Source organism: Mustela nivalis (genome assembly GCF_964662115.1).
Source record: "Mustela nivalis genome assembly, chromosome: 7".
Classification (NCBI taxonomy): domain Eukaryota; kingdom Metazoa; phylum Chordata; class Mammalia; order Carnivora; family Mustelidae; genus Mustela; species Mustela nivalis.
Genome location: NC_139026.1, coordinates 123,954,092 through 123,961,226, shown reverse-complemented (window position 1 = coordinate 123,961,226; position 7,135 = coordinate 123,954,092). Strand labels below are relative to the sequence as shown.

Below are 7,135 nucleotides of genomic sequence, written 5' to 3'. Positions count from 1 at the left end.
GTAACTCTCTTCTGGGGGTGGGGGAAATAGGTAATATAGTGCTTGGGGAAATCAATGAATATCTGTGAATGTGCTTTGGTTAAAAACCTACTTGTGCCTTAATTTTAAACCTAGACCTTCACGAGTAAATACATATTTAAAAAAACAAAGGACACTTAAATGCTTTTATTAATCATTGTAGTTAACTCGAATGGATTCCTCCCACCCACCCGGGGCTGTAAAAATGATGATGAATTGAAAATTTAATATTTTTAAAGTGACTATTATGTGTGGTTTATGTGGAAGGGTGATTGTGGCCGTGGCTTTTTATAAACTATTCACTCCTAACATCTTGAGTCCTTTTTTTTTTTTTAACAATTGATAATTTATTAAAAAGATTGATTAAGCATCTGCAATGGAGACTTTAGCCTCAACTCCTGGCACAATACTGATGGAAGTAATCTACTTAGGAATCTCACAAGAACAGTGCCAGTTGATGAGATGCTTTTGGAGCCTCATCCAAAAATGATCCCAAGTCTTAGAACCTTCACCTCAAGGAGTTTTTCTTGTAGTGATTTTCAGAGTCTTGGTAGGCATCCGAACTGGTCCTTTCACTTTGAGATTCTTTTCCTTTGTGCCTCTGATGAAGTCAACATGTACCTTCTTTAAAGATTTTACACTGCAGCTGGTGAGAATATTTTTGGTTCTGTGAAACACCGCCTCTGGTCCCACGATGTCTCCCCAGTGTCTTTAAAAGCCATGGCTGTGGCAAGGCTTCCTGACCGACTTGTTCCTGGGTGAGAGCAAACAGTGATGAGTCAGGATCAGCACTCTGTACAGAACCTCTGTAGCTGCGACTGCATCTTCCTCAAAGAGGCAGATCTTGAGTCTTTGGTGACCACGTCACTTCTTAGGAAATGGAAGAAAGCAGGAAGGACTCCTAGGATACCCTTTCTTTTAGCTTCACTGTCCCCACTGAACAAAATCTAAAGCCTCACAAAAATAACTACACACAAACTTATTTTCTGTTTCTGCACAGAAATTGTACCTTGTATTTCTAGCAATTCCTCAGTGTTTTGGGGGTCAGCTTTGCAAGAGAATTGTCCAAGTCTTCAAATGTTTGTTCGAGGCCAACCTCTGCTTCTACTGTACTTAAGGTCCCCCCGGGATGTTGCCAGGGTGGTGGTGCTGTAGATACCTTTGATCCAGCCTCATCTTGCTTTGGGAAGTTTACATTCTTTCATGGATTCCCCTTCTACTTCCCTATTCTCATTACAGAATAATGATGTGTGCCCAGAAACTCTGTCACCCCAATGAGTACATCAAGGGAGAAGGGTTCTTTAGCAACAAACACAGAGGACAAAATGGTTTCCTCTGATTCTGTTTTTGCTGATTATCAATGTGCCTGAATAATTTCACATGTGCAGCCATTCTGGAAAATGCTTATAGCTGTAGGATAAGGGTAGAAATTGCAATGTCATTTCTAAGCAGACTGACAAAGAGTCCTCCTGAATCAAAATAAAATAGAGTTCTAAAAGCAAGTAGACTAATAGAAAAAAAGATGAAGAGACCCTTGAAAATTTGCCAGTTGCACTACTAGACAGTGGGCATGTGAGAAATTTAGGCCCGGCTGAAGAATCTTATTGATTTTACCATTGACACTAACCTTGCCTTGAACTTATCATTACTCTTGGATATTTGTGTGACCCAAGTCTGAGAATTTTTTCCCCCCTTTGACATGCAGCAGTTCACATGCTGACTTTAACCATATGATTTGGTAGTAAAACTATAAATTGAAAATAAATGTTTTAGAGGATATTAGGTAGCAACTTAAATATCTTCTGATGAGGAATTGGTTATGAGGCACCTGGTTATGATCTCAGGGTCCTGGGATCCAGCCCCACATCGGGCTCTCTGCTCAGCGGGGAGCCTGCTTCTCCTACTCTCTCTGCCTGCCTCTCTGCCTACTTGTGATCCATCTCGCTCTCTGTTAAAAAAAAAAAAAATGATGGACTAGCAATGTAAGTCAATTCTATGCAGTAATTAAAAAGATTGAGGTAGATTTAGCTTACTGATCTGTAAAGATTTTTTTTAAGTGAAAAAAGCAAGTTGTATTTGTACAGTATGATCCTATTTTTAAAAACAGCAACAAAGCCCCTATCTATGTATAAATATTAAAAACTGTCTCAGATAATGGCTTTTTCTCCCTTCCCCCATCTCTCTGAGTCTGTCTCTCAGCATGCCTTGTTCTGTCTCTCTCTCTAGATGTGTATTATTTGTTTATTTTGCTAACCTAAAAGTTGGTATTGAGTTTTATCATATACTTTTTGGGGGAACTTTTACTTTGAAATAAATTTAAACCTACAGAAAATTTTCAATTTCAAGAGCAGAACTCAGAAGTCTTATATATCCTTCCCCAGATTCGCCAATTATTTATATTCAACTATATTTTTCATCTCTCTCTATATATACACATATTTTTTCTCAACCATTTGAAATTATGTTCCATTACCTCTAAATGCTTTAGTGTGCATTTCCTTAAAACAAGAACATTCCCTACATAGTCCCAGGAGGCCCATCAAAATCAGGAAATTGACATTCTACTACTCTTCTACTCTACAGATCCCTGCTCAAATTTCCCTGATTATCCCAGTGTTTATACTTCCAGAATCTCACACTGCACATAGTTAGCATGTCTCATCAGTTGTCTCCAATCTGGAACAAACTAGTCTTTATCTTTCATGACCTTGATGTTTTTGAAGTGTCTAAGTCAGTTACTTTGAAGAATGTCCCTCATTTGGATTTGTCTCATGTTTTGTCACAATTAGATTCAAGTGTATCTTGAGAAATAACCACATGCTCTTCTCAGTGTATATTCTCAGTGTATATACACTGAGAAGATATATGATGTTGATTTAACCTATTACTGGTGAGACTGACTGTTTTTATTTGGTTAAAATGCTGTCTGTCAGGTTTCTCCACAGTATTGTTAATTAATGAGTACTTTGTGATGGGATATTAATAAGTATTGATAAATATTCATTGAGATGTTAATAAGTTTTTTGTGGGGAGATACTTCAAAACTATATTAGTACCTGATTCCTTATTAAAACTTTACCCATTATTTGTGGCATCCACAGAAGCTATTCCTGACCCAGTTACTATTAACAAGGTGGATAAGTAATTACATAATGTTACCATTTCTTCTACACATGTTTGCTGGCATAAGGTAGAGTTTCCTCTTCCTATTTATTTATATCAGTCTGGATCCACGGACTCCTGTTTTATTGAATGAGTTATAATCCATTACTAGCATTATTTACTACGATGCTCAAGCTGGCACAGATTTAGCCCGTGAGGGCCTTTTCAAGGTCCTGTGACTTTTGACAGTTACCATGATTCTTAGAGAACTTCCTTTTTTCTGCCGTAAGAGATTCAGGCTGATCTGATACTTTCCCTGCCCTAGCCCTGGAGTCAGCTATGTCTACAAGGAGCCTTTAGATCCTTTTAGTTGAGAATGCTATCTAGAAATTGAGGTTTAAGCATTAAAGGTGCTCAGTGCTACCAGAGTGGCATCAATTCTGGCTGGGTCCTCTCAGTGGGTAGTTATATGCTATCTACATTGGTAGCCATAGCTCTCTATAGTTTAGATGGCCTGTGTTCAAGCCAATGCCCCTGATTACAATCCAATATCACATGAGTCTTGCCTTCTCCATGTTTGCACCTCCCTTCTTCAACAGTGAGAAGACTGGCTTCCATTATCTTTAATGTATGTGATTAATTCATTTGCATGTGACCCATCTCCCATTCATGCTGTCTTCTTATCTCAAGTTCTTCCGACTCACAAGAGCAAAGAGATTACCCCCAGCTCTGGTGGTATGCCCATGGAGAGTTCCACATCTATATTGTTTTGAATGAATCTTGACTATTTTATTGAGGGGCTATAATCAAGTGATTAAGTGTGAGGTCTCCATAGTCAGAATGTCAGGTCTACATCGTAGCTATGTCATTTGCTAGCTGTGTGATCTTGGGCAAACTAGTTAACCTCTTCTAGTCTTTAAGATTCCGGTCTTCAAAGCGAGGTCATAAACAGGAGAAAACAAGCCACCCTTCTACTTCTTGGTCACTGGGTATAGATCCTGAGTCTCAGAATAAAAGGTGCCCCCTTCTCTGGTCAAGTAGCCAGTGATCGTAGAATGAGCAGCAACCTTCAGCAGGCCACAGGGGGTGGGGTTGAGAGAGTTAGAGGGCTGCAGGAGAGTGGGTGGTTGTATCAGCCATCAAAAAAGGACTTGCCTATGACATCAGCTCACTTGGGATCAGTATAGCCCAGTAAAGAATGATGAAGTTCAGGCTTCAGTTTATTTGCGAACTTAAGATGGTGATGTGTGCTAACCTACTTTAGAGTATTGTTGTGTAAAGGTCAGCTGAGCTAATATTCTCCAGTGTGTGAAGTGGGAGACATTTAGAGAACATTTTCCACCTCCTGCCCTCTTCTAAAAATAATACATATTCAGTGTAGAAAAATTTTTAAAATTCATGTAAGCAAAAATAAAGTAACTGCTATCACTGACAATTCCATCAGGCAAAGATTAACAACTGTTTACATTTGGGGATGGTTCCCCCCAGTCTTACTTCTAGGCATGTCTAAGTCACTAACATGGAGTTTTCCTTTCCCTTCCCTTTCCCCTTCCATTTTCCCTTCACTTTTCTTTTCCCTTCCCTTCCCTTCCTTTCTCCCTACATGAGATGAGGACCAGATTCTCTCCAGGTACCAATTCCTAATTCCCCTGAGCCTCTTGCTGACTGGACCCAGCAGTACAGTACTCCATAAAGCAGAGGGCAAGCAGGCCTGGGTCCGTGCGTGCCCCTGTGGACAGTGCACTAGGCACCTCCTGGTGGTGACAGCGTCCTCAGATGAAGTTCTTCTTCCTTCCCAGGTGCAGAAGGCCAAGGAACAGGTTCCCTCACTCTTTCATCATAATGACTTCTCTACTGCGGATGCTGGCTGCAGTCCAGGTTCTGGGGGAAACAGCAGGGCAAGCATTTTCTATTCAAGTGCTACTCCCTTGCAGGCTCTCTGGGCTGAGGTGTTTGGGAGAACAAATGTGGCTCTAGAATAGATTCAGAGGACGTGGGGGATCATCTCACCGGGAGATGTGCACACACTGACTCATAACCTTCCCACCCCTCCTGCCCTTCCTTTGATGTTGGTGTCAGCTTATCTGGCTGATCCTCTGACCATATGCTGGCCATTTTATAAACATTTCCTCAGACATTACATAACACTATGTTTGTGCCTAGGGATAAATGGGAGGAAGAAGAATATGTAAAAGTTAGCTCCCCTCCCCCTCAGAAATTTTATCACGTAACCAATGAAAGGATACTAGTCCGAGTTCAAGATGGCTCTATGGAACTTTTGAGTACTTCCGCTAACGACTCACTGGTGCTGTTCTGGCACCGCCATCTTAATATTTTTCTGTCATTTAATACACATACTCATATATGCTAGGTATTCCACCCAAACTTTGTTCCTCACTTCCTACAGTGGTTTGGAATTTTACCCTTAGAGATCTGAGCCCTTTTTGTCTGGAAGATTTTATTCACCAGAAAGGAAGTGTCTGATTAAAACATAAATAATCTTTCCCCTCTCAAGCTTGCTCTCTCTCTCTCTCAAATAAATAAAATCTTAAAAAAATAATAAAACATAAATAACCCCTGAGCTGTTTCAGTGATGCGCTGCCGTGTGTTAGTTGATACAAGTTCTGTGAGGGAAGAGGGAGAGGAACATACCACGGGAGATGGTAACAACGGACCTAGGAGATCCTAGAGCCAAGTATCATGTCAGTATGTTTGAGGAGTTTGCTGGTTTCATCATTTAGCGAGCATCTGGATATAGCTCGTTTCTTTTCCTTTTTATTTTCTTTTTTGACTCTCAGAGGAATGGGCTCAATCATGACATTTCGTATTAACAGCATTCACGGTATCTGTTGAAGGAGTAGTTCTGGGAGGAATGGCACATTTTGGGAATCCTGTAACAGTTGATGGTAATTTCTGAGGAAATGGATAGGCCTCTGATCCAGAGAATGAATGTGAAAAAGGCTCTCATGGTTCTTTGGCTTTTACACTGCGTAAGCAAACTCTAAGACATGAATTCTTGGATCTACCTTCACACCCTCACAGGAGCCAGCCCCAAGCGCCATGGCAAACCCTGAGAAGATAGTAGCAGGAACTATTCCTGATAGAGTGAAATTTTATGAAACCATCTACAGAAGGACTAAGTTCAAGAAATTGTGTGTTTGATACTTTTTGATAACAAGCAAAATTAGTTCTTGTTAAGAGGTTACAAATGGAACCAAAACAATTAGTATGGAACTGAAAAAGAAGATAGATACCGTTCCTAAAAAAATCATTCACATTGAGTAGATAATAATTCACTTTTCTGAGTGACGATATAAATATATGCTGGTGGCACTTACTGTATATGTAAATTAGACTGGTAATACATACTGTATTTTTAAATACGCAATAATTGCAAAACACATCACTTTAGAAGCAACGAATCATTGAAGAAATACAAAAGGATAAGGAAAATGTACATTGGAGAGTTATACAAGTGAAGATTGTGCATAGGCTTGTATTTTGATAAAAATTAATTCACAAAAACATTACATTTTAAAATATGTCTTTTCTACATCTCTTTGTTCTTTGTTCTGTAAGTCTTAACATTGTGTTGGAATTTGCTTTCTGGTCTCCACTTCTCATAACCTACATTTCACACTGTATTTCTTTGTATTTCTCTGTAGTGAGTTTTGGATAATTTCCCAAAGCTCTGTCTTTCAGTACATTCTTTCTTTCCTCAACTATATCTAACCTACCTGTTAAGTTGTTTGATCTATCAATTATGTTTTCAAATTGTAAAAACTATATATGTATTTAAATAATGGCCTTACTGAGATATAACTCATCTCACAAATATAACCTGTTAAATTATACAATTTGGTGCCTTTAGTATATCATGGAATTAGATTATCATCACCACCACCTCATCTTAAAACATTTTCTTCCTCCCAAAAGAAACCCTGTACCTGTTAGTAGTCATTTTCCTTCCCCTTGACTACCAACCCTAGCTAACACTAGTTTCATCTCTGTCTCT

The 7,135-nt window shown here is 39.3% G+C and overlaps 1 pseudogene across 1 annotated transcript; it reads right to left on the bottom strand.

The window, feature by feature from the left end:
* Nucleotides 1-381: 381 nt before the first annotated feature.
* LOC309869064 (small ribosomal subunit protein uS10 pseudogene) lies at nucleotides 382-740 on the bottom strand (annotated as a pseudogene). Its single transcript has one exon. The product of its transcript is annotated as a small ribosomal subunit protein uS10 pseudogene (transcript).
* Nucleotides 741-7,135: the final 6,395 nt, after the last annotated feature.